At 43.8% G+C, this 27,678-nt stretch overlaps 1 long non-coding RNA gene across 1 annotated transcript; it reads left to right on the top strand.

Moving 5' to 3' along the window:
* The first annotated feature begins 1,288 nt into the window (after positions 1 to 1,288).
* LOC129388370 (uncharacterized) lies at positions 1,289 to 27,678 on the top strand. Its single transcript, XR_008615329.1, has 5 exons — positions 1,289 to 1,324; positions 6,862 to 6,897; positions 8,944 to 9,085; positions 10,866 to 10,948; positions 27,299 to 27,678. It is a non-coding gene; the product is annotated as an uncharacterized lncRNA (long non-coding RNA).

Here is a 27,678-nt window from a genome sequence, read left to right as displayed (position 1 = left end):
ATTCCCGTTCGTTTGACACTCATCTAACTGTGTTTGTGAATCACATGTGGGCTTCCGAAAGTTACGCAAGGTCAAGTGAAATCCTTGACCACGTGGTATAGCGCACCCTTCGCTGGTACTATCACACGGCTGCTTCGAAGCCCGATCGTTTGATTTCCACGTCAATATGGATGACAATCAGGAATATGCTAGAGAATATTACGGGAGATCCCGTAACACCCTCGTCCACGTGATCTCAGATGCGTTAAGTGGTTATACGCGCAGAGATTGTTCGAAGCTCCTTCATTTGATATCCATGTGAACGGCCCTTGTAAAAAACATAAGAGATCACGTGACACTCTTTTTAGCCTGCTTTTATCAGCTTACGAGTCAACAGTTTTTTTACTGGATGCCCCTTTGTTTCAATGCATGTCACCCAAGTCATCAAACAGCTACGTTTTACATGACCTGTTAACGACAGTAATGTCCATATCAGTGCAATATTTCGATGATGTTTCACGCGGTAAAGGCATTTCTGCAGTCCTATGAAAATGCTCTACAAGAAAGCTCTTCAGTTATGTTTGGCCGGGGCAAAATTATAGTATTTCGTCAATACTTTAAACAACCTAGAACTCCTTCGCAAATGCATCTTCGGAATAAATTATGTGGCGCTGAGAGTAAATGTATGGCAGCTCAATTAAATTCACTGGCGCCTGGACTAAAATAGCTACCGCTTGAATTAATTTGGGTGGGAAAATTTATTAGATTCGAATATTCAAATATCCGACTAACCGGTTATGTTAACCGGATATTTTCAATATCCGTTTCTTGCGGATAACCGGACAACCGGTTTTCGAGACCGGATCCTCTCGCCTCCGGTTGTTAGTCTGCGCCTGTGTCGTGTGGTTCTTTCTCTGCCTTGTTCTTTTTTGCGCAGTTTTTGGTTGTTCGCATAATGTCATACCAACTAGCCCCTCACAGTACGCTTCTAAACCGGATAGCCGGTTTGATGTATACTTGCAAGCACTAGTGACCCGCACGTCTGCGACAACCAAATAACAGACGGTAGCTGCAAAGAAGACATCACAACATCTTCATAACAGCTGCTGCTTGAAGAGAACTGAGTGAACAGTATTTCCTTCGTGTTGTTCTCCATCAAGTAGTAATTGTGTACATCTGGCGCCGGTGCTAATACCGTTCCACTAAGAGATAATCCAGAGAATTGTTTACAGTTTGTTTGAATATCCGGTATCGGTCAGGTAAGCACCCTATATTTCTATGCATACCATATATGTTTTTTTATTTGCAGTGTAAATCTGGCCTTGGTACCAGCTGTGAAACGGAAGTAAGTTTCTTCTTTAACTTTTAAAATCGGTGGGCCTTTCTTCTTGGGAAATACATCAGGGAGTAGTTCAGAGTATTGTCGTTGGCAACTGCTACATTTCTTTCAACACTATAAACAAAACGCTTATTAGTACACTGTACTCAAAATAAAGATAGCAAAATGAGAGTGCAGAGATCGCGAAATGAAACATGACATTACCGACAATCTCAACACATCAAAGCATCCGTACTGCGTGCCATATCAACGTTGTGCCACAAGTAAAAACTTCGCCTACCTGGTTTGAAAGTATAACGGTACACACTTCCAAACATTTAGGGTAGGTGTCAGTTGGGCGTGTTGGTCAACGTTCACGATGCCAAAGGGTGTTACTCTAAAAATGGAGACTTAGCTAAAACACAGGAGTGCTCTGTCCGATGTTCTTGCTAAGTGTCCGTTTCTAGTAGCGCTTTTTCCATCAAGAACACTTTACAGCATTTAAAAGCAATGCGGGAGCGTTTGCACAAATTGTTCAAACTATGCTTAGGGAACATAAAAGGGTGTTAGGGCAGTAGTGGTATGCTATTATAAAGGATGAAACGATAACACAGTGAGCAAATGAGGAACACTGAAATAGGTTAAAGCGCTATCGCACACATTCTCGCTCTCACTCGCGGAATGTGTCACAAAAACATAGATCAGCAAAGAATCAGCCGCGTAAACAAATGCACGGCTGAAATCAGTTCCAAATGTTCCGGCCTTTCGTAATACTTTCAAAACTTCTAAACCATGCCGAAAAACAGATTTAGGTGCCAGACCACTGGAAAAGAACGGTGGCGCTAGACCTAGCTACCAGTCGGTACTTATTCGGTATTCCCGTAAACTAGTAGCTAACACTTTTTCTTACAACTGAAATTACGACTAGTTTGAATGGTCATGGCCATGGTGGTGTCATAGGCAGAAAACAAAACACAAAAAGCAGGGAGACGAAAAAAGCCCCGTTTTCCGCCCCTTTCAGCTTTGTACTCAATTTGGTTCCCGTTGCAACACGATTAATTCTTCGTGTGAAATTTTGACGTCGCTCTAGCAAGTAGCTCAGATTTGCATTCTTCTCAAGCATTTATATTTTTCCCGCACAACGGGAACTCACCATAGCTAACATTAGCATCGTTGTTTCTCGGCAGAAATATCAATAAGCGCATAGTTTTTTATTGAACATTTGTTTTTAATTACTACTATTACGACCGCGCGCACTCATACTCCATTCACATGGTCGCAGAAAAACAATTGCTTTCAGTTCTTCTGTAAAAAATTATTAACTAGGGATTCTTATGTGCGAAAAGCATGCTATGATTGTGAAGTACGCCGCGGTTGTACACTGGAATAATCCTGACCACATGGAGTTATATAACGTGCCCTTAGTTCCAAGTATACAAGCGTCGTTACCTTCCGCCCCCATCGAAATACGGCCGCCGCGACCGGGATCATAAAGTCGGCAGCGCAACGCGCTAACCTGTTTTTCTTTCACCCCCACAATGGACGATATGCGACATCCCGTAGCTAGGGGCGCTTTGCCGCAAGGCCGGAGCTTGTCAAAGATTGGGTTCTTCTCCGCACCTGGCGAATACCTCGAATGAATGAGTTAAGTGAATCAACAAATAAAGTTCAACCTTAGACAAGACTGCCTAGGGAGATTTGGTTTCAATGACTTATCTAGAATTCCTTTTGCGTGATCATCCTTTGGGCGCTTCCTCACGAGCGTACGAAAGAGGAGTCACGTGGTCGTACCGCTGATGCCTGCTTTCATTAGTTAATTGTCCCATCCAGTGCATTGCCTGCGCAAGGCAGCTATGGAAAAAATTTTTTCCTGGTGTATTTTTATTAGGCTATAGATTGTAGTTTGTAAGCATTGAAAAATGCTCAATATTTGCGCAAACCCTGCTTTCAAAAAAGTCGCGGTTTCACCTGAAAGGAGAAGCATCGATTGCGATGGAAAATTAGTAGACCGCTAAGCGAAGGAAGGGTAGTAGTTTTATGGACCGTGTAAACTTGTTAACATTCGCTTAAAAATTAAATTATTAAGCCCGATGCCACGCGCGCACAAGTAAGCATGAACGCATCTAACTCGATGGCCGCGGAAGTTTGCTGCCGAAACGCTGGCGCGAGGAAGCGCAACAGCGGCGAGCGAGCGAGTTGACCTTCGTGCTGCCTCTCCCTTCAACGCGAACTAAGTGGTGAAAACGCAGTGCACACGAAGCTATCGGCATTCGCACTCTGTCACCATCGCAGATGGCTTTCAAGACAGGGCCCACAAGATATTGTACACGTGGTAGTGAAGGTGCCGTAAATGTCTATATGACCGGCAATGGCGGCTTGTTGTGGCACTGCAGCGCCATTTAAATTTCGCTGCGCCAGTATCTCGGCGGAAAAAAACTAACCGCTTGCTATTCGAGATTTGTTCCGCCAGGTGGTCTACTGCTCTACTACACCAGCTCTCATCACCTCACATATAGTGAGCACACAACCGTAGAAAATGAAACTCGAGTACGTGATAATATTCGCCCCGATATGGCGTGACAATGTAACTTCAATACACCCATCAGTATTTATACCTTTGACTCCCTAACGGCACGCATTACAATGGTTAGCCTTGATAGTTTTGCATAAATTCATAGCAATGTGTTCACCCAGATCTTGAACGATGTACCATATGCATGTGTGTATAGTACGAGCACACGTCTGTTATTTCCGCGTTAAGAAAAGGTGAACATTGCAGTGAAATAATTCATAAAAAACAGACTTTAATCTTCACTAACTCAACCCGCGTGCCACCTATATCTGTAGGTTTCTTCTAGCACTCAAGACATGGCGAAAACATAATTTTTAGTGACAAGGAAAGCGGAAAATAAAGTTGCCGACCAAATTTATAAGGTTATAAGATTAATACCGTGTAAAGTGCCCTTACTTTCGATACCTACGCTTAAGAGACTTGTGAGAAAATTATAGTGCTGAATAAGTTACCACAAAAAGGGCATACGTGAGTACGTATTACCAAGAGCAACCTTCAGAAAGCCTGCACGGCTTAGTACCAACAATTATTCGTGGACCGAAGAAAACAACCTGTGACTTCACATTTTCTTATTGGAGGTACATTGTCTGTACTTTTTCAAATATTTCCGTTGATGAGGAATTGTGTGCATAATTTTCATCAAGTAGTGCATCGCCCCGCGAGATGTAGTCGCGCTTCAACGGCACGACCATAATTGAGATGGTTGCTCATTCGTTTGAAACCACATTTCCGCGCGACTTTCGCGACCGCGCCAAGCCGCGCCATACGCAGGAGCCACTGCAGTGAACTGCGGCTATTAGCACGTCGGAAACAGGAGTTAGCGAAGCTTGGACCGTATGAGGGCGGGAAGGCCACACGAATAGCGTCATCATCCATCATGTTGGCACCCTAATCACAATCCATCCCGACGTCCTCCATCGTGGTTAGGCCAAACTAGGTGCGTGGAAAATGCCAGCATATGGAATTTTGTATATTGCCCATGGCGGGAAGATTTCGTTAGAGCTCTCCTCCTAAACTTTAATGAAGACACGTGGAGTCAGCTAGCGTAGTGTCTTCCCTTAAAAAACAGCGGTTTATGCCTGTATTTTTCCCCAGTATACAATGTTGGTAGTGCTGCTCATTTGCCTTAGGATTCATTAACTGCAACGACAGAAATAACATTACTTCAAATATCAGCAAAGCATTTACCGCACGCTACAGGCGAAACTTACTAAATGCCTTTTTAAATAGCTTCATCGTCACGCCACAAGTTCGTGAAAGGTGACTTTTTGGGCGTATTAATATACCATTCTTGACGCAAGCAGCGCAATAAATAAGAGTTGTAAATAAGGAAATATCATTCTGTCCTTCTTCCTTATCTTTCTATTATGTATTCTTTTTCGCGCTGTTTGCCTCAGAACTGGCTGGAACATGGCTATTATACATATTAAAATAAAAAGGGGCGTGGGAAAAGTAGCACGGTGCTACACGAAGCACTTGGATGTGGTCCTCCCGGATGCAGTCCTAGGGGTGCCTACGCCTACAACAACTAAACACTTCGTACTAATGAGTGCTCAGGAAACGCTCTACCACCGCCTGAGCTAACAAACGCTTTGTGGGCCCACTATAATTGATTAAGGGTTTATTCGTGTTTTCATAATTAGTGGCACTTTGTGGTAGGCATGTAGCTAGGTAGGTAAATTCCTTTCTCTCCTCGCTTTATTAAAGAAAAGTGTCGGCAGTAAGTTGCACTGCTGTAACATGTGAAGGCGAAAGCCTGCTGCGCCCTTGGTAATGCGTCTCGCATCGACGCGCTGCTGCTTTCGCAGTTAGGCTCGTTGTCAAGGCTTAGCTGCGGGCTCGCGCGTTCGTATTGTGGGGTCAGGTTTGAGCGACCGGCGTTTCTCTTCGACTTTGCGTTGGATTGCCTCAGCAGGGGATTCAAACGTGTGCTGTCCTGCTTGTTGTACGGGGCATGTCCGTGTGATTTCTGTTCAGCGCGTGTGACGAGCACAATGTTCTTTTTTTCATTTGCTGCTTACATCGAATGTAACCCGATGAATCAAAATAGCGAGTTGTGTTTTTTCTTAGATGGACGTGTAACTAAAGAAAGACCGACTTCTGGCCTTGTTGGTGCGACATGTTTGATATATGATTTTAGCAAAGCAATGAATGCTTTGCCTTTCGGCCGAAACTGCAGCTTTTTCTTTCGTTTGTGCAATTTCGTACGTTTTCGTGGAAAGATTGACAGCCTAATAAATTTCCTCTTTTAATCTCTTTTTCTGAACGCTCATAAAGTACGGCGTCGTTGAAGCAAAAATATTTTTCCGTTCCCATGTGTTTAGAGAGAAGCTCTTGTGACGTTTTCTCTTAGTGTCACCAGACGGACGAGAAAGCTGTTTGTGCGCAATTTCCTGATTCATTGCCCTAATACCATTATTAACCTACTGATAATGCCAGAAAAGATATATGTTTACTTCCGCAAGCGGCAACAGTACATTGTATGGACTCATCAATATCATTTGAAGAAGCCCTACGAGCCTGAATAATGAATGAAACATTCCTACCGTAACCGCTGCATGACTGTAATAGTGCTACAAAAGATGTCGTTAACTATATTACTTCGTCAGTAAAAGGCCTAATATTAGTAACTGCTGCCTTCAGCAATAATCAGCAGCACCTAGTGCAGTAGACTTTGTGTCCAGCTATCTTGCGCACTTCAATGAGCCTAACTGTCCTGAAGAATCATAGAGCCGTTGCTATCTTTGACGCTGCAGATTCGTAAACAACCCGCAGGAAAAGCCGCTGCCGGCTTCGGTAATGCGACGACTGTGCACTGTTCGTAACGGGTATTCCTTATGTAGATGCATCTAGAACAAGAGACCTGCTATCGTAGGACACACTATATCCTGTATCACTCACAACTCGCGGAATGCGAATCGTTACAGAGTTTGCCATAGATATTTAATTGACCTCGGACACTCGAGTTTATTCCTTTCTCTTTTTTTTTCAGACAAGCCTTGATGCGTCGCTTGTGTCCCACGTAGAGGTATGTGAGAACCATATCCTTCTCGGCAGTTTTTTTCTTCTACTGGAATCGTTGCTAGATCAACTATAATATGCAATCTTTTGTAAAGACGGGCTTTCATTTAGGACTGGTTTATTCTCGAATGTTTGTCAGTGCAATAAGTAAATCTGAAAGCAGATGACTAGGAACCAGATTATTAGGAACCATATTAGGATCATAGATGTACTTTGTACTGGGAACATCTATGATCACCTACGATCGTGTGTTTTTTCTTATGTTGTGGAGGATTTTGACTGAACGAAAAGGACATTTAGAGAGCTATCTTGAGCATTGAATGGGCGAAGTATCTGTAGTACTGTTATTTTATCATTAGGAGCAGCGGTGTTAGGATAGAATCGGAAGGGCGTTTCCGGTGCCGTTTGTTTCGCGGTTTTTTTGTTTCTACTAAGTATATCATCGTTTCAACTTTGTTTCATCGGGCTGTCAATTTTAAACTCGAAAGAACTGAGTCTCCGAAATTCCCTTTCCCACAATTGTGTGATTTACTTTTTTTCATTAGTTTTATTCTCATAGTATTTCTACACTTTTGAAGGAACACTACATACTATGCATAATTTACATTAGGGTCGGTTTCTTCTGTATCTAGGTCATGTTAATAAAAGTGTTCTATGACAGAGCCCACAGAAAAATTGTCCCATGTACATATCTCATGCAATTATCGCCACGCAAATCAACAAGATGAAGATACTTTGTCGTTTTGGAACTACCTAATGGTTAGGAAAGTAGACGGAAAGAGTAGAGCGTTTTGCCTGATAGATGAAATTAGCTTGGACCACTACGTTCATGAGCGTAGTGTTGTCGTGGTCCTTCTGTTGACGTCATTCCAGCTTTGTCATCTGACTCTCGTCATATCGTCGTCGTCATGCCCTATACACCTATTCAGTGGCCTAAGTACTCTAGCACCTTACGCAATTGGATAATTGCTAGTGGTCATAATGCCGTCGGGGGTGTTCCATCGCTGTCATTTCAGCTCTGTCATTCGACTCTCGTCATGTCGTCGACTTCACGCCATCATCGTCATACAATTTTCAGGCATTCGTTGTCATTCTGTTGTCCTCATGGCGTCGTCACGCTGGCTTCGTTATTTCATCGAGCTATTCTTTGTCCATCATTAGAACACTTGCTCTTTAAATTGTGAATATGCCGCTCTTACATTACATCCTGGTCATTCCAGCTCCATCATTCGCTTGTGCTCATCAACTCATCGCGGTCATACCGGTCGTTTTTTCGTCCTTTTCGCCCTGTCGACCATATGCCATCGTCATCCTTTCCCAAAGACCATGTAATTGTCGTCATGCGGCCTTTGTCATTTCGATTGACGTCATCCTTCATCGTCCACCGTAGTCACTGCGTCGTCGCCATGCAGTCATCGCCATGCCGTCATGGTCATTGGTGATCTGGGCAAGTGAGTTGCAAACCACAGCAGCACGAAAGCGGAGACAGTGTACGCCACAGATAACCCAAAAAACGGAAGTTTTGGAATGCCCGGAACACAATTCATATAAACGTGACTTCAACAATGTGGTTTCACTACATTGCTTGAATAGTGATCGCATTAGCGTCGATACTCGTCACGAGGTCGGTTCTCCCGTATTTCGTTTTGTGATTGCCACTATTTTTTGTCCTCTCCGTGAAAGGGTATCAGTGCCTTTGTTGAATAATTGTCGTCATCATTACCTCCGTTGCATAACTAGGTCACGAAATAGTGCCGTTTCGTTTGTCCTTCTGTTCCTATTATGTAGTATTTCTCAGGCCGTTCTTTTTTTGTGCTGTGCGGGAAGACGATGTGCACAGTTTGTAGCTAAAATCTTCTGTGATCGCATAAAAGCTTCTGTCATCGTGCCAAAGGTACCCACAATCCAATTAAATGTTCAATACAAATAAACAAAGAGAACATTAAATAAATTGCCGTCCGTAATGTTCCCATACGATACCCTGAATTTTAAGGGCCCGTTCAACGCTGTATTTAGCATTAAAAAGCCCCTCCATAACTTTTTATACTTACAGTGCCTTTTGGGAAACGCACTTCCCGATGCTCCGCTAGATAAGATCATCGCCCTTGTCTGTGGCATCATCAGCCGTACCGACAGGGCTGCCTTCACCGCCCTACCACTGTGGTTTGGCCTCTACAACGTCAACACAAATTTGTGTAAGTTTTACAAAGTAGGAGTCACCAAGTTTCCGTAGAGAAATAGTATAGTCATGTAGTTTCTGCACTGTATGATTTGTCAAGGAGTTCTAATCGGGCGCTTATGGAAAGCGCGTGACGCAGGCCTTGGTGTGACAGCTAAAGAAGATAGGCGCCAATGAAAGAAAGGGCCGCCGTAAGCTCATACTATCTGTTTGTAGCTTGTTCACTTTGAATGCACGTGAAGTAAGTCTTTTGAAATGTAAAATGTTACGCAGTATCACTCAGCACTGTACTATCGGCAACTGCAACAGAAGAACCCCAAGCCGGAAGGCTGGGCAATAAGCAGAAGAATCCTTGTCATCTTTGTAGTGCTTTCAAATCTGTCAGGAAGTGCACTGGTTCTTAAACATAAGCGCCCGCTCATACGTCAGGACTTGCACTGGTTAAACATATGTGCCCGCTCATACAATTTTCTATCTGAATCTAGCTATCAGTCCAAACCGAGCATGGCATGTTAGGGGCATATACGAGTGCGGGCTCCGGACTAACACATGTAACTCTTCTTTACGTGAGTGTAGTTTTCATCTGAATGTATTTCATACTGATGCCGTAAGAAAGATATTGCTTTACATGGGGACGCATGGTTCGAAGCTCATTATAGAGTAGTATAATGGGACGCAGAATAATATACTGGGTTTCTTAAATAGTTCCTCTTGAAAAAGACTGCCACTTATGCCCGGAGGCGAGGCATTGAAAGTAACAGTAAGGGTTTGCGTCACACTGAACGAATGCCGCAGAAATAAATTTATGTGACACAACGAGCAGCGTGCGTGGCACTCTATAATGCTGCACCATAGGAAAAGCAGCGGCGTTTCCTAAAGACCGAATTAAATTGATTTAACCCGTTCCGACCGCACTAGGCAGCGCGGCTGCTCAGCAGTAGCACTAATGTGTGGGCGCACAACACGTATGCCAGCAATGGAGGCCAGAACGCTGGCCTGGCTCTGGCAGAGCCGCTGGAATTGAACGCACGTCTGGAGTGTACTTCGTCACTTTTACCACCAAACGTGATGCGCGTCTTTCTAGTCCTTCTAACACTCCCCGCGCGAATCGTTTATTCGCGTAGATACCATGACAGCGTGATTGACAGTGACTACGATGGCGGTGATGGCAGTGGTTGCAATGGGGGTGGAGGTAGTTCGGGTGGCGGCGCCAGCAACAAGAGTGCGAGCGGTCCATTAAATTGGGGCTGCCATCATCGGAACAAACAATGCGCTCACGTAAAAAAAACAAGAAATCATACCCAGGAGTTCTAACGAGCCGTAATTCCAGTGGCTGCTAAAGAAGTCTATGATACTGATTTTTCTGGTAAGTGATGCCTGGGTATCCGCTTCAGTGGTCATGTAAATTATCTTAAACATGAGGTTCCAACTGCATATATGTTCGGCGTAACTTTCCTTGCAGCGGTTAAATCTTTCAGCGCATGAACGCATGATTTGCGCATGAACGCAAAACACGGCCGACCACGCTTGTAGCAAGTTTAGTGCGGAGGAGTGCCAGGGGAGAATTTAGTGAGTGGTTTGTCAAGGAATACGAGGAACCAATCTGATAGCTCGGCGGGACTCTTCAGTGCCTCCCGCAGGGGCGCTTGCTGGCAGACATTTGGTGTGTTGCGACACAACATACGCGAGCACAGGAGGGATGGATCATCCCGCGTTTAACATTGCATGGCTTAGTCATGTCCGGAGAAAAGGGGACCCAGGACGTTGTGCCGATGCTGATTGTTTACACCTTTAAGGCCCCTGGCGGTAGCCACTGGACCCCTTTCGCCTCGGCTTCTCGTAGACGCCACCCACGGACTGACCCACCGGTGGAAAATTGGTAGGTGCCTTTTCCTGGCGTCCTCTCCAATGTCACTCACTTTTAATCTTTCCTTCGTTCTCCCCTCTTCTCTATTACTTCTTATCTTCTGGGCAGCGAGGGTTAAACCTGTGTCAGTGGCCAACGTAGGTTATGTGATATTCGGTTATAGTGTTAACGTAGAGCTGGCGTTTGCAGGGCATGTTTTACGGGCCCTGCAGCGCCCCTGTATAGGGCGCCATGGTGGGTGGCTGGTGTTACTGCCCATAAATACACACTGAAATATGGCTTGCTTCTTCCCACACTACCTGATTAGACCATGAAGATTGGACCACCAACGTCCTACATATGTGCAGCAGAGATCCGAAGCGGAAAGTTCGAACGTTCCTAGGAAATATGTAAGAAACCTGTGGATTATTCTCGGATGCCCACGGAATCGCCGCATGCACGCGAATTGACGTTCATAGAAACGTCCCAGGAATGTCATAATGTGATATTCGGACGTCCAAGGGAGGTCTAAATATGGATTGTTCTTATTGCATAATTCCGAGTACGTCCTAAGGACATTTGTGCCATGATGCAGGACGCTTCTGGGACATTTTTGTTGCCTATCGTCCAAAGGACGTTTGTGGAAAATTTGGTTGTGGATTCAGGACGTACACGGGACGTACGGCCATTGTATTATAAATTAATATAATATGGAAAGTTCTCATAATGTTCCCGAGCAGTGCAGCAAGCTTGCTGCTCTTTACATACCATTAACAAAGCTTCGCCTGGTTTTGTGCTGGTCATTAGGGCAACGATGAAAAGGAACTGCATGGCTCTTGAAGATGAATCCTAGTGGTCAAATAAGGCAATCAAGCATATTTGTCATGCAGAAGCTTAAGTACCCGCAGACAGGCGAGGAATGCAGCCCACCGCATCTCAAGGTACGCCAAAGAAGACTGCAGTGCAGCTAAGCATTGTGCACATAATTCCCTGCTATGGTAAGGTAATAAATTACATACAACTTGATAAAACTGCAATGAATCAAAACATATAGACATACAAGCTCTACTTTTTGGGCTAACAAAAATGAAGCTACAGAACAAAGTTCTGCAGGCGGCTGAATCATTTGACAATCTAAATAGCACTAGCGCATTTATTTAAACAGAGCAAGTGCAGAAGATCATAACTTCAACTGTCAAATTCCCTCAGCAGTTTTCAGCCAAGCATATCAAAGAAAACAAATAAAACTGTATAATTTCATCACACTATCTCAGGTATTAAGAGTTATTTATGACACCAATGTTAGTAAAAGTGTGCATGAATTAAACTGTTTACAAATGCACTTTGGGTAGCAAGAAAAAATAATTCGCCGTGGGGCCCCTAGAGAAATTGTCACGAGTCTTGCTCAGGGCTCACTTTCGTCGTCGCAGGCACAGCAACGCAAAATTGGCTCAACAGTCTAGGCATGTTAGCTTTTTAAGTTACCAGAGCCTTTCTCTAGGCCATATTCAGTATATACACACACTAACACGAGTGATGCTAGTGACGTGACAGCTACAGTAGACATTAACGAAATTACTTGAGACTAGTTCAGTGGCCACATATAGACACAAACAGCTGCGGTATGATAAGTCATTTATATAGCAAAATGCGCTCTGTATTCATAATAAATTCTGGGAAAAGTCACCAGAGCATACACTTACACTTTCGTGTTGAGATGAGAGCACATCAGTTTAGCTAATATTTTACAGATGCACCTCGGGCACTAGAATAGGTTTAAGAACCTTCAGCAAGCATGGGGAGTACAAAGGAAGTTAGGAGGGCTACCGCAGGCTGGCTCACTTCAGCGGTCGCAGACACATCAATGCAATATATGCTGGAAAGTTCATAGGTGTCATAGCCATTAAGGAAGCGTACTCGAGACTTTATTCGGGCCTCCTGAGGGGTAGCACACAGTAAATTACTGGGCATTAACAAAGTACTAAAGGATTACTTAAGCAGTTGCAGACACGAGCATTAATAAAGAGTTCACGGGTACAAAAGCAGTTACAAGATACATACTGCAGCACAAAAGCAAACTGATTTCACGGGTACTTGAAGTTACAAGACACTTGCTGTACTTGCGTGGTCACAGACAGAAATTCTACGTAAGTGTTCATAGGCTCGAAGGCCTCTAAGTAAGTGAACAGAAGCTGAATGCGACCTTTCTGTTGTCGCTGCCAAATATTGCTGAAGCAGTCGCATGTACCTTGGCAACTACACGATTAATTAAAGGTTTGCAGCATGCCAGGTTCAGGACTCAGACACCAAAATGCATTGTATGAGTTCACCCGTGCCAAACGTTAACGGAGGATTTGTGTGGGCTTGTTTAAGCGGTCACAAACAAACACAAGGTGAACCTGAATATTCACGGGCGTTGGGCCGCCTCGACGGAAGTTTCTATAGGCAGAGCGTGGCTGTTGTTGCATTGCAGCAAATACGAATAGTTCTGAAAAGATCACAGGTATCCTGGCAACTAAACATTTTACTAAGGCTTGCTGCAGGCTAGCTTTAGCGGTCACAGAGAATTAGATTGCAGTTCACATGTACTAAGAAGTTTAGTGGCGCATTTTTGTGGACTTGCTTCAACAGTATCAAAGACAAAATTTAACCCAGAGTGTACAGGTACCTCGGCCCATAGGGACGTTACCACTAGCTGGGTGCAGCCTTTCATCCATGGTTGCAGATGCCGAACCGAAGAGATGACGGGTGCGATACACAATTCACTAGTAATACTGCAGGATCTCTTGCAGTGGTCGCAGACAGGATAATGCACTGTTATGATCATAGGTACTAAGAAAGATAGCAGGTTTCTGTGGGCTTGTTTTTGTGCTAATCATCAACGAAGAATCATGTCTACCCAAAGTGACACCAGACTTGTGGCAGGAAGACAGTATAGTTGTAACGCAAGCAAGAAAAACGTCTTAGAAATGTTGATGAAAATTACTATCCTCCATGTGCATGTTAACAACCTGCACTTTCAAGCAATCTGCTGGTTCCGACAGCAACTTTGCTCCCTTGTGGCTTTATACAAACTTGATGAGCTACAGTCATCAGAATAAAGTTGTAATAATTTCTACTGTGTGCACAGACAAAAGGAATTCTCCTAGTTTCTACATCAGAATAGCTTTGTCAAACGAGCTGATAACAGTAAAAATGACACAATTTTGTCCGAAAAGCGAAGCAGTGCTTTAGGACTACAAGCTGCCAGACAGCTATGATTAAGCACCTCCACGTGTCATCGCAAGCGAACCTTCGCTTCCTTGTTAGTATAACATTTGTGTCGTGCGCAAAGCGAAACATGAACACATCTCACAGACGGTAAACTTGCTGTAGGAACGCTGGCGTGTTGAAGCAAAGCAGCAGCGGCAAGCGATCACTTCTTGCTGCTTTCAGCTACAATGCGTTTCAGAGCCAAGTTTACGCGACCTTCGACACTACAGCTGCGTGGGAACAGCGCTAACGGAGCCATATGTCATCGAGGCGCAAGTTCGCATCAACGCAATTTCGCCAGGAGAGTCCATGCAATTTCTATCATAATAATAAAAAAAAAATATGGCGAATACCGACATAGAGCTTTACTAAGAATGCAATGAAAATAAGGGGATACAGCAGTCTCGTACTCTAGTCCAGCACGTTGCTCACACATGCCAGAACATAGGCTGGCCCAAATGATCAAAAATGCAGGATGAAAGAAAACTGAAGGAGCATGGTTGGTTAGCCAACCTGTGTGAGAGGCGCTGCCAATGAAATACAAATGGCTGTAATAGTTCGGTTATTCCGCCCTTCCCCGGGTTTACCATTGCTTTTGTACTCACAGTTACGCAAAGAAAGCTCAAGCAGTAGAAGAAGCTTAAAGGACACGGTAAATCACCTGACAGAAATGTAATTACCACTCAACAGATACAAACGTTCTCCATTACTTGAAAAATAAATTATTGGGTTTTACGCGCCAAAAAACAGGATCAGATTTTGAGCCACACTATAGTGGGGGACTCCGGAATAATTTGGGCTACCTAAAGTTCTTAACCTGCACCTAAATCTAAGTACACTGGCGTTTTCACATTTCGCCCCCATCGAAATTCGGGCGCCGTGGCCGGGACTCCATTACTAAATATACGACAACTGCTAAGGAACCATAGTCTACTGATTGTAAACGTTTCGATCGTTACTGACAGGTGAGACGTAAGGTTGACCTCACCATAATACCAGCATGCACCCGAGAACGTCTAAATGAGCAGCATTTTCACAATCGTCCAAAACTTTTTTATCTCCAGAAACGCAAGCGTATGACATTTTTTGGCACAAACAATATACTGACCTAGAAGTAACATTAGCAGTGAGCAGCTTGACCGGCCAACCATCAAGGATAGAAAGCGTTCGGATCGTGATAGAAGTAATTACAAAAGTTTAGCTATACCAACCTTACCTTGTTTTACGATTGCTCTCACAATTGCGCGGCCACGCAAAGGGAACTCAAGCAGCAGATGAAGCTGCTGCTTGAGTTCCCTTTGCGTGGCCGCGCAATTGCTTGAGCGACACGTTTAACCAGCGATATCGCGTGACAGAAATTTCACTAACAGTCAACATAGACAATTGTCCCCCTTCAATAGATATATGACAACGTGCGAACGAGCAACGGTCTAATAAGTAGCGTAAAGGTTGCGATCGTAACAGACAGCTGAGACGTAAAAGCTTGGCCTCGCACTCATACTAGCACGCACCCGACGCATGTAATTAAACAGCAGTTCACAAGTCATCCAACAGTTTCGTTATTGCAAGAAACGAACAAGTATTACTTGATAAAAATGTGTGGGAAAATTCAGCAGCGCCGCCTGCCAACCAACGCGTGCAACAAGCACTGCGATCGCGACCCAGATGCCCACAAATATTTAGTTATTTCAACCGTACATCGTTTTACAATCGCTCTCAAAATCGCGGTTCCGCAATGGAAACTCGAACAGCAAACGAAGCTAAAGACACACGGTCAATCAGTGATGGCGGGCGCATGACACATATTTAGCAGTCAAGCATTGACAAACGTTTTCTATTACTAGTACCAAACAGTACGACCACGTGCGAGCGACGTATACTCTATGTAGCGTAGATACTTTGATCGTTACGGGAATCTGAAGCTTAAGCTTGATCTGATTATCATCATAATAGCACGCATCCGATAAAATGCATGTAGGCAGCAGCCCAACAAGTTGCCCAAAAGTTTCGTTATTTCGAAAAAGGGGCATGGCACTGTTTGGGACGAATATACCAGCCGTAAAGACAAGCGTGGTAAATTTCAGCAGTGTGGTGAGCCAAAAAAACCATCACATGCAGGAAGCGCTCAGGATCGTGATACAGATGTCCACATTTTCATTCCACGTCGCAATTTCACGTACAAACGTGTGCGCTTATTCGTTCGTTAGAAAAACAGCGACAAGCTGTTCCATCGCACATTTAAATCACGATTTCCACTTACTGTATATAGTGCCTCTCCGCTTTGTAACACCCCACTCGACATTCAGAGTCCATTCAGAGTATTGAAATAAATAGATAAAGGAAATTGAAGTGTAGCATCCTTACGGAGTTTTTACTATTGCTGTCGCGATGGTTACGCAAACAAACCCTCAATGGCAGACGAAGCTTAACTAACATGGTTATTCAATACGAGCGCTTGACAGAGTCAACTATGACACACATTCATAATGAAAACAATGCGACCACGTGCGAAAGAACTAATCGGCCCGCACGTTTCGTCGTTAAAGAGCTGAGACACGAAGTTGAACCTAACAACGTACTACAATGCATTAATTCACGAGTAAATAAGCAGAAGTCTAACAAGTCGCACAAAGTTTTCGTGATTACCATAGGTGCGCGACACTGTTAGCCAAAAACAATACCACCCTTAAATACACGCGTGCTCAAATGCAGCAGTGCGACGGCCATCACGGGCAGCAAATTTTCAGACTGCGATACAAACGCCAACAAAAGATGTCTTATTGTGATCGTACGCCGTTTTACGATTACTTTGGCAATCACGGTTACGCAAACAAGACGCCAACAGCGCACGCACAGAAGTTTAAGCGACGCGGTTATCACTACGAGCCCGTGAAATAGTCAACTCAGAAAAGGTTTCACTGTTACGCACTAAAAAATACGACCACATGCGAACGCGCAATAAATTTGGCGGAAACGTTTCATTCGTTACAGGCAGCTAAAAAGAAAACTTCACTGGATGTCACCACAATACTAGCATCCGATCAGGCCTACGTAAGCAGAAGTCTAACAAGTTGCCCAAGAGTTTCGTTATTTTTAGAAACTGCACTGTTTGACAATAGCAATATAGTAGCCCTAGAGGCGGGCCTGTTAAAATTCAGCAGCGTGGTAACCCATAATGTGCAGCAACTGTCCCGACCGTGATAACAAATGCCTACAAATGTTAAGCTATTCCAAACTTACACAGATGTACGATTACTCTCGAAATCGCGGTTCTGCAAACAAAAAGCAAACGAAGCTCAAGCATGGTTATAATGAACAGTGCTTGTCGAGAATAGTTATGATTACTAATATAATTTTGTTATGGTCCGCCACTATTCAGGAAAGACACAACGATAACTATGTGTGCTGCATGTGAGTTAGAGGTTCTTAAGTTTCGCATTAAGTAATTTTTTTTGGCGTACCTCAGTTCTGAGCAGAAAGAATATAGGACAGAGTACGCTTGGAAGCTTGCAGAAGAGCAGTACGATGCGAACAAATGCAGCACGACGGATGGTAAATCACCGATTGATATTATTGTCACCGCAAACCACGGAGATGTACAATACCCGTCATTCGACTACGCACAGACGCGACGACACTCTAGTAGAAAAATATTGCAGGGCTGCTTATAGAAAAACACGAACTTCATGAACTGTCATTTACCTCTTGATAGGCGTAAGGCGTACAAGCGCCGGGGGATGGAGCTAGAAAGCGCACGGCAAAAACCTTCACCTAGAATTGAAAAATATTCAAGCTGGAACTCATGAGTACATGACATGATCGCAACGTTCAGAGAAAACGTGCACACTGTTCGTGGGGCGCACCAGCCTTCATGTATTCTGAGCCTACAGAGAAGGGCGAAGAGATCCAATAAAACAGCAACGTTAAGTCATGCGACTCCTTACGCGCAAATCAGCGCAAAGCGTGCATGCAACAGACAGTGGCGATTCGACTAGGTAAAGGCAGTGACTGCTCTCTTCTACGGCAGTGGTTGTAGCCGTTACGAAGGTTGCAGTGCTCGTCTTTCTCACATTTTAGGAGAGCCTAAGAACGTAGAACCCGATTGATTCGGTTACGCATTGAGGTAGGTGGTAATACGTGGTAATGCGCAGCTTTTCAGGCGCTCTGCCTATCGCTTTGTGACGTGCCCTCTCAATATGCTTATGCAGTTTGGCTCGTTCATTGCAGCTTCTCCATTTATTCTCTATTCGAATTTTGATCCTGTGTGAAGCAGCCCCATGTTGTTGAATGACATGTCTTTTCTGAAGGGCTTGCGATCAGGGCATCCGAATAAGAGACTTCATATTCCGCGATATGATCACGTATTACGTGGTGGATTGTGTTCGTTGGTCCAAATATGTCCGGCAAGGGAGGTCCCGTTGAAGCAACCTTCAGATATTGATTTGGGATTTGTTCAGATCTTAGAAGTTCAATCGTGTGGTTATCCGAAGGATGTGTTAAGTAGAACATCCCCAATTGAATGTCCTCATATTATCTACCGGACGTCCTAACCGGGATTTGGACGTTCGGATCTAGTCGGGATGTGCAGAAAATAATTGTGGCCTTCAAGTGAAGTCTTCGAATTTTTCGGTTGCCAAAAGGAATCCTCCCCCTGATTTCATGTCATCCACTCTAAAAAAAGCAAGCAGGAACAATTACATTTTGTTGTCTTGAAATTTGTAACTGAGGCACTTAGACCACAATATAAAGAATCAATGATGGCTAGCGGTGATCTCCTTTTGGAACTGCGTTATCAAAAGCAACATGAGAAACTGCATACCTTAGTATCATTTGGAAACGTCCCAGTGACCGACTCCGCAATGAACGATGAACACCACACGTGATGTTGATTCCAACGATGACGTGATGGAACTCCCAGAAGCTGATCTATGAGAAGGCTTGAACGAGCAAAATGTAATCAAGGTTACGAGAGTTCTAGTAGGCCGCAAAGTGAAAGAGATCAAAACAAAGCATCTAACACTTACCTTTTGTTCAAGTGTGCTCTCTAAGGGTATTGAGACAGGCTACATGAAGATTCGGGTCAGACCATATGCCGGGGCCGCTAAACGTGTGCTAAATACAGTGCTCACGAGCACTCCTCTGAATCCTGGAAAAGCTTTCGTCATTGTGTGAACTATGATCGGGAGCACGCCGCGTACTCGGGGCCATGCCCATCACCAAAAATGAAAAAGAAATTGTCAAAAACAAAGTAAAATAAAATATCTAATTCAAGGGAGAACTATGGCGGGTGTTTTACCTGCCTAGGTCAGTTTTGGCGAAGTGACCCGTCAGGGGGCAGCCCACCAACGGCCTCACGCGGCTGTCCGGCCCGCACACATTCAGCCTGAGTTGACGCCATCCTTGTCCTTGGCGGCTGCAGCTAGCGCTGCTTCATTTTTCCAAAAGAAGGCGCCATCGACTTCAGCGCTGGTGACTTCTAGGGTCTCGTTCCAAAGGGATGGAAACAACACTCATTGATACGGTGCCCTTGGCCGACAGCGTGGGACGAATCTCTCCACCGCTCCAAAAAAGATAAAGCTCGAATCACGGCGCCCAGAAAGGGCTCTGTAAGCTTACTAGTTTTTCTTAAACACAGCATAAAAGCCATATTCAACATGCATACACAAATATTACACTGGAATGTGAGAGGTCTCCTCCTCAACCTCAATGACATTAGGAATTCTAGAAGTATAATATAAAGGTGCTGTGTGTACAAGATACACATTTAAAGCCCACGCAAAACAAGGTTTCTGGGGTAATACGCCATTTTTCAAAACGATCGAGACAACACTATCGCGTCGTCCGGTGGTGTAGCAATACTTGCAGACAAATATGTATGTTATCTATGTGTGGCCCTTTAGACGGCACTTGAGGCAGTGTCAATTCCAGTCTTTTTTTCAATAACTTGGTCACGCTATGATTGCTCACGGTATGTTCCACTGATATACCGCCGAAACATCACATCAGAAAAGCAAACTTTAATAAGCGTATTGATTAGCTTCCCCAGCCTTACATAGTCGTGGGCGATTTTAACGCTTACAACACGATGTAGGGAGACTCACGATGTGACGCGCGTCGTCGACTCATTGAAAACTTCCTGGTAAACTCAGGTGCGTAACTCTTAAATAAGAAGGAAACTACATATTAGAATCTTCATCACAATTCATATTCGTCAATAGACTTGCCTATTAGGTCTGGTTTCCTTTGTTTCAACTTAGAATGAATTGTAATAAAAATCCATTCGGAAGTAACCACTTTCAAGGAACTCAAAACTTAGTAGCCAAACATGATTCCCCTCCGCATGCTCCTAGGTGGCAACTAGCGTCCGGCGAATGAAAACTTTTTAAAGAATCGACAATTTTATCAGAACATTTTATCACTGAATTTAGTATAGATGACGCAGTGACGTATTTTACCGCCTGTAATATTGACGCAGCACGAAAATGCGTTCCACCAGCAAGTGACAGGTCGTTCAAAAGACAAGTGCCTTGGCGGAATGAAGACTCTTAGCAGGCACGCAATGAATAAAATAAAGCATGGGGCATACTTCGTCGATCACCAACAGCTGAAAACCTGGTCGAGTTCAAAGTCGTTCAATCAGAAGGAAGGCGGACGCGACGGCAAGTAAGAAGGGCAAGCTGGGATAGGTTCCTTTCTGGCTATAATTCGTATACACAGGGGGCAAATGTATGGGACAGGTTACGAATTCTTCAGGGGAAGCAAAGCGATCCAATAACCCTAGTAAAAGACAAAGGGAGCACCCTAGAAGATCAAGCTTATGCGCTAGGGGAATACGTAGAACGTGTCTTTAGTTCTCATAACTATCCCAAATCATTTCTTAATTACAAAGAAAGAGAAGAACATAAGGAACTCGACCACTGAAGCAGACAAAGCGAACCATACAACTGTCCCTTCAACATCGCTGAACTGAAAGCGACCTTGAACGAATGCAAAAGCTCCGCGCCTAGAGGTGACAGGATCTCGTACAACATGTTCAAGTACTTGCAAACTGACGCGCAAATGAAGCGGCTCCCTCTTTTTACCAGCATTTTGGCCGCAGGATACCTTACAACTAGATAGAAGGAACCTGTCGTTGTCCCAATTTTGAGGAAGGGCAAGGACGCATCCTTGGTATCAAGTTACCACGCAATGGAACTGACCTACTGCCTATGCAAGCTTTTCAAAAAATCATTATTATCTGTTGCACTTTCTCTGATAGACTTAGTTGCTCGACCGACATTAATGCGGTTTTAGGGAAGGGCCGCCACGAACAGACCAGCTCGTACGCGTCTAGGCTATCATTCGGGACGTATTTGCGCACCAACAGTACTTTTGGTTGGTTTTTCTTGTCATGAAAAAAGCATGCGACACCACGTGGCGGTAAGGAATACTTCGGGATTTGTCAGAAATGAGTACCCCAAATAAAATGTTAAACGTTATTGAATGCTACTTAACAAACCAGACATTCCCTGTTGGAACTGGTAATACTTTCTCCAGGAAACTGTTGTGCCGCAGGGTGTCGTAATTCGTTGTGCCCTTTTTATTAGAAAGATGCGTCCATCCATTCAGAAGGGTGTTTACTCTGCCTATGTAGATGATGTGCAAATTGAATTTCAGTCGTGTAACCTCGGAGTTTGCTAAGGACACTTCCAGCTTTGCCTAAACAAAGTATCCAAATTGGCTAACGAAAATGGGTTGAAGGTAAATCCCCAGAAAAGCTCCTGCATCCTCTTTATATGAAAGACAGGCCACGTGTCGGAGCCCCCTGTCGAACTCCCCGGACAGCGCTTACCTCTAAAAAGGGAGCACAAGTTTTCAGGTGTGATATCTTGCTCTAAATTATTCTTCCTTCCCCACATTAGGTACCTAAAACTTAAATGCCTACGAACAATCAATATTCCCTAAATACTGGCACACACAACATGAGGCAGTGACAGAAAGTGCTCACTGAACCGGTACAAGAACCTGGTACAATCACTCTTACATTACGGCGCCGTGGGGGATCACTCTGTTGCACCAACTGCGTTAAAGATGCTGTATGCGATTCATCATTTAGGTATCCGATTCGCGACAGGTGCCTTCAGGACAAGTGCTGTGAAAAGTTATTACGTGGAACCGAATGAATGGTTTCTGGATTTGCAGAGGTCCATACTCCAGCTTTACTTATTTTCAGAAATGCATTCGAACCCTACCACCTCTGCTACACGACCATAGACAATACCAGATTTGCCAAAGTGTTTTGCAATTGACTTACAGCAACAGAGCGCTTCTCACTGCGTGTCAGAAAGCTGTGTAATGAAATGGCCCACGCATTGCTCTAACATAGCCTAACGCCAGCAGCAAAGCTACCTTCGTGGCAGTGGTGGTTGTTAGAATACGACACGTCCTTCATCGAGGTCACGAAAGACACTCCACAGAGAACATTCACATGCACTTTTTAGAACTTCAGTCAAAGTTCTCTAGCCCCAAATTTTACACGGATGCGTCAAAGCGAAATGCTGGCGTGTGTTTCGCCGCTCTCAGTCGCTCTTTCTTTGAGTATGGCGTTCTGCACCCTCAGAAAGTATTTTTACTGCAGAAACCTATACAGTACTATCTGCGGTAAAACGCATCAGAGAATTGAAAATAGAAAAGGCAATAATGTTCATCGACTCATTAAATGTTTTAGACGCTCTACGTTCTTTAGAAAAGTGCAAGAATTCTGTTTTTCTTGAGCGTTTTTCACTACTGAGCGCAATTTATTCATCTCATCAACAAGTGATAGTATACTGAGTTGCTTGGTATCGAGAAATAGAGTGATTTCTGAAGTGAAGGCGCTAAAAAGACGGAGGACAAAGAAGAAACACACACACACAGGGCGCCCTGTGTGTGTGTGTTTCTTCTTTGCCCTCCGTCTTTTTAGCGCCTTCACTTCAGAAATCATGCTTAACCAACACGCCCAACTATCCATCCTAACGAGAAATAGAGTGTAGTATGCTTAAAGACGAAATGGCTACATCAGTAAACACAGAACAAAGTAATTCCTCCATATCTGTCTCTGTCATGGACTTAAAGCCCTTTCTTTGCAGAAAACTGAAGGGCCGTTGGCAGCGTGCGTGGGACATTGAAACACAAAATAAACTTCACGTCGTTAAGCCAGACGTCGGAAGTTTGCCACCATTAACGAAAACAAGACAAACTGAGGTTATTTTCGGCCGACTCAGGATTGGGCACACTTATGGTACCTATAACTTGCTACTGACTGGAAGTTACCCTCAAACCTGCGGTAGATGTGATGAAAGGCACTTTCCTCTAACCAATCGATGCCGCATTCACCTTCATCCGGTATTTTTTCTCGGAGCAGAACCAATTTTTGATTATAAATCAGCTTAAATTTTTTTGAACACGTTGATTTATTGTGCGTTATCTGCTCACAATATTGGTCGCACATCCTTTCACGAGAGGCTGATACCGCGATAGTAGGGACCTGTGTGGCACATGCCTGTGTGCCTTTGTGTTTAAGGGCCTTGGTGAGGCAGTGGTGCTAAATTTAGCGACATATTTTCGCGCATAACCTCTGTGTAGTGCATCGTTTCTGCATGGCATATTTCATTATTCATTGTCTAGTTTTAATACGAACATATTTACGCACTTTTCAAGGAATATTTTAGGCCTTTATAAAGCCGTGTTTTATCCACGTCTCGATGATCAATATTCATTTACCAATGGCAGTATATTCTCATAGTTTTGCCACCCTTTGGCCACTTCTGACCCTTGCGCCAATAATCTGTAGTCATCATCTTCAGTGCCCGCCCAGTTCCCTTTGCTTCTTTGCGTTAGTCACTGCGTATTATCAAATGAAACGAAATCTTTATTTCCATCATGTACACAGAGCTTTGTTTCCAGAGGCGTCGCATGCATTTCCTTGCTTCGTCCTCTCATGAATTTCCACGGTTTTTGATTAAGCTAGGGCTGTCTTCGGAAAAAATTATGCAAGATTTCTGACAGAATTTTCAAGACACTGAATTCTAGACTAGGGCCTGCGCTCACTAGCTTCAAAGTACGAAATACGATTGGCCATCGGCGCGTTCATCAGTTTCTTTTCACGGTGATGGCTTTTTTAAATTGGCCATCGCTAGAACGCAGGGAAATGAGCAAACAAATTTATTTGGGAGAGTTATTTAAATTTGAAGAGTTGTGTAGAGTTCGTTTATATGCGAGAGCTTGGGAGGTTTATTATTACTGTAAGATTTTCCTTTAGTACATCTTTTTGGCCTCTTAAACATGAATTTCTAAGGCACGCCATTCGTTTATGATGCCGGATTTATTGTGAACATTGCAGAAAGTACTTCGAGTAAGCCGTCCCTCAATATTTATACATATACACAGCGTACGCAATGTAAATATGTACTTTCAATTGACTCAATTTATTTACATCTGTGGTCATTATCCTACAAATCATAGTTTCTATGTCCAAGTAGGTTTTTCATAGTGTACGCGATACGAGTATACAATGTGGTAATTTTATTCCAGCAGGCTGCAATATAAATGATAATGCGTGTGCTACTTACATGCCCTAAGAAACAATTATATAGGTTCATTCATTTATTTACATTCTTTATTCAATGCCTTTAAATGTATTTAGCAGTTGGTCCTAAGCCTTTGAATATAAGATTGGCCGTTTCTATGCTAACGCCAAAGCCATTCCTACTGTGACGTTAGAATTACATGCACGGCCAGCATTCTTTAAGAAGAATCACTCTCCTGTGTGTCACATGAGACTAGCAATATTAAATGCACCAAGTTGTAAATTTTTTTCTATTATTTTTATAATATTTTTCTCACAGCGTTTCTCGAGGAGCATCTCCACTATTCTGGTGGTAAATATGAGTGAGCTCACGAAATGTATAAAAATATGAAAGCATAAAAAATTGCACTAGTTCGCTGGGCAATCCATTGAGTCCATCTGAGGACGCTCTGACGATTGAATGTTTCGCGCATCAAGCGTTTCGTGTGGCAAGTGGGACAGTTTTAGATTGTGTGTTGGGATGTTGTGTTGGGAGTTTATATTGTGTGTTTGTTGCTTATTAAGCAACAAAGCATCTTGGTTACACGTCTCACTATTCTTACGACACGAGAGTTTTGTGTATACCTCCAACGTGACGTTCAATCTCTCAGGAATGTGATGCTTCTGAAATACAGGTTAATTTTATCGCAGAACAAAAACTTATTTTGCAGAATTTACCGACGGTACACCTGCTCAGGGTTAGTTTTTCGAACAAGCTACCAAGCTCCTGGTAACGTAGGTATACTAGATGAAGCTGGCACAGTTGGCGTTCGATTTTATTGGCACTCTCGAAAGGGCAGTCCACATCCTTAATAGAAAAAAAAAAAATATGAGCAGAATTTCAATAGATATGTCATTTCTGCTATCAAATATCACATCCTTCTCCTGCAAAAATGAACTAAATAAGCTTTTCTATTATATTTTCATGTTCAGTTGCTCAAAGCTCCAAGAGTATGTTAAGAGTGAGTGAGTAAAGACTTTATTTGAAAACAAGGTATTGACGGATGACCCTGTTGTTAGGCAGCCACAAGCCCCTGGGCCCGGGCGGCTTCTTCAGCTCTCTCGATGACCTTGGCCTGCAGGTCAGGTTCGGAGCTGAGCAACACGGCCTCCCACTGCTCAGTATTACTTATTCCGTGATTTGTGTGATTTTCTGCTGGGCACGACCACATAATATGGTCCCGGTGGTGACCACCATCCGTGTACTAGGCCTCTTCATGCAAGCTCACGGGCGCAACGGCAACACAATTCATAAACTGGAAGCATGAGTTCAGCTGACGATGCGACCCATTTCAAGAATTGCCAACCGACACTCTGGCATGAAAGAAGCCAACCTCATAAGGTTGGTACAAGCCTTCGTTCTCAGCCGCATCACCTACATCACCCCGTACCTCGGCCTCAAAGCGGCTGAGAGAGAGAAAATAGAGGGAATTATCCGGAGGGCCTATAAACAGGCTCTTGGGCTACCTATAAGAACGGCCAACGCTAAATTGCTAGCCCTAGGTGTGCACAACACCCTCGATGAACTTGTAGAAGCGCACCTTATATCTCAATACGAAAGGCTAGCTCAGAGTGCCGCCGGGCGAAACATCCTACAGAATCTCGGCATCAACTACGAGTCGATGCAAAGCATTAAAGTAGACATTCCTCACGATCAGAGGCGCCATCTCAAAATTAATCCACTCCCTAAAAACATGCACCCCGAATTCCACAAGGAAAGGAGGGCCGAGCGGTCCAAAGCTTTACATCAGAAATTCCACGCCTTCAAAGACGTAGTCTATGTCGACGCAGCAGAATACACAGAACGCAACTGTATGTCCTTGTAGTGGTGGACTCCTCAGGTCAAATACGCGCTGGTGGTTCAATTCGCACCAGAAGCTCCGAAACAGCGGAAGAGGCGGCTATCGCTTTGGCAATAGCCTCCACACATTGTCATTACATTATTAGCGATTCCAGAGCAGCAGTACGCAAGTTTGCGAAAGGTCGGGTCTCGGCTCCCTAAAAGCACATAATAGACACCAATCAACACCCACGACCAATCCAGATCATTTGGGCACCAGCACACTCCTCCCTACCCGGCAACGATGCCGCCCACACCGCCGCTCGAGTACTTGCCAACCGAGCACCCGGACGGCTCACGCTAGGATCAGAGAGGGATCGCATGGTCAGTTACCAGGAAATAACTCAGCACTACAGGTTAGCCAGGGCAGTGTACCCGCCAGCACACAAATCGCTTAACAAGCGACAAGAAGTAGTTTGGAGACGACTGCAGACGAACACTTACCCCAACCCCGTAGCCTATCACTACTACTACCCGGACCAATACCCTAATACATGTAAGCATTGTAAGCAAAAAGAGTATGTTAAAAATATGTCAGCTTTCATTGCCTAATAGTGTTTAAGAGGTGAGCGCTTCATGCTACATTTCAAACGTAAATAGAAGAGAATAGTTTTGTTTAAAAAACAGGTGATTTAGGTCACTTCTGTGGTAAGATTTAGAAAAGTGGCTTGCCATAATAAACGATTTCCTTTTTTTCTTTTTCCAGGTGTGCAATTCGTTCTAAACCGCGCATCGAAGCAACTGCACCCCAAGCCTTCATCAGAGAACTAGCTCCTTTTGTTAAATGTAGCTGTGTTGAACAAAAGTTAGTTTTCTGTTTAATTATACACATGTGTCAAAGAAACTGCTCCTTTAGCATACTTTATTATGATAAGTGCTTTTTTGCTTGCATTCTTATAACTCGCTGACATAAGAAAGTTTATATACTGGCTGTTCTTTTTTGTTGTTGTTGATCACAGATTCTTTCTTCTAAATGAATTCTGGCCTATTCCCAAATTATGGTCATTGGGAAAGATTACTTATTGAGGTGGGCATCATTACGTACAGAAATGCAATAAATGCATACTTTGGTTATTAAAAAAAAGT

The sequence above is a fragment of the Dermacentor andersoni genome, chromosome 10 (assembly GCF_023375885.2).
Source record: "Dermacentor andersoni chromosome 10, qqDerAnde1_hic_scaffold, whole genome shotgun sequence".
Taxonomy (NCBI): Eukaryota; Metazoa; Arthropoda; class Arachnida; order Ixodida; family Ixodidae; genus Dermacentor; species Dermacentor andersoni.
This window is presented reverse-complemented; position numbering and strand designations above follow the sequence as displayed.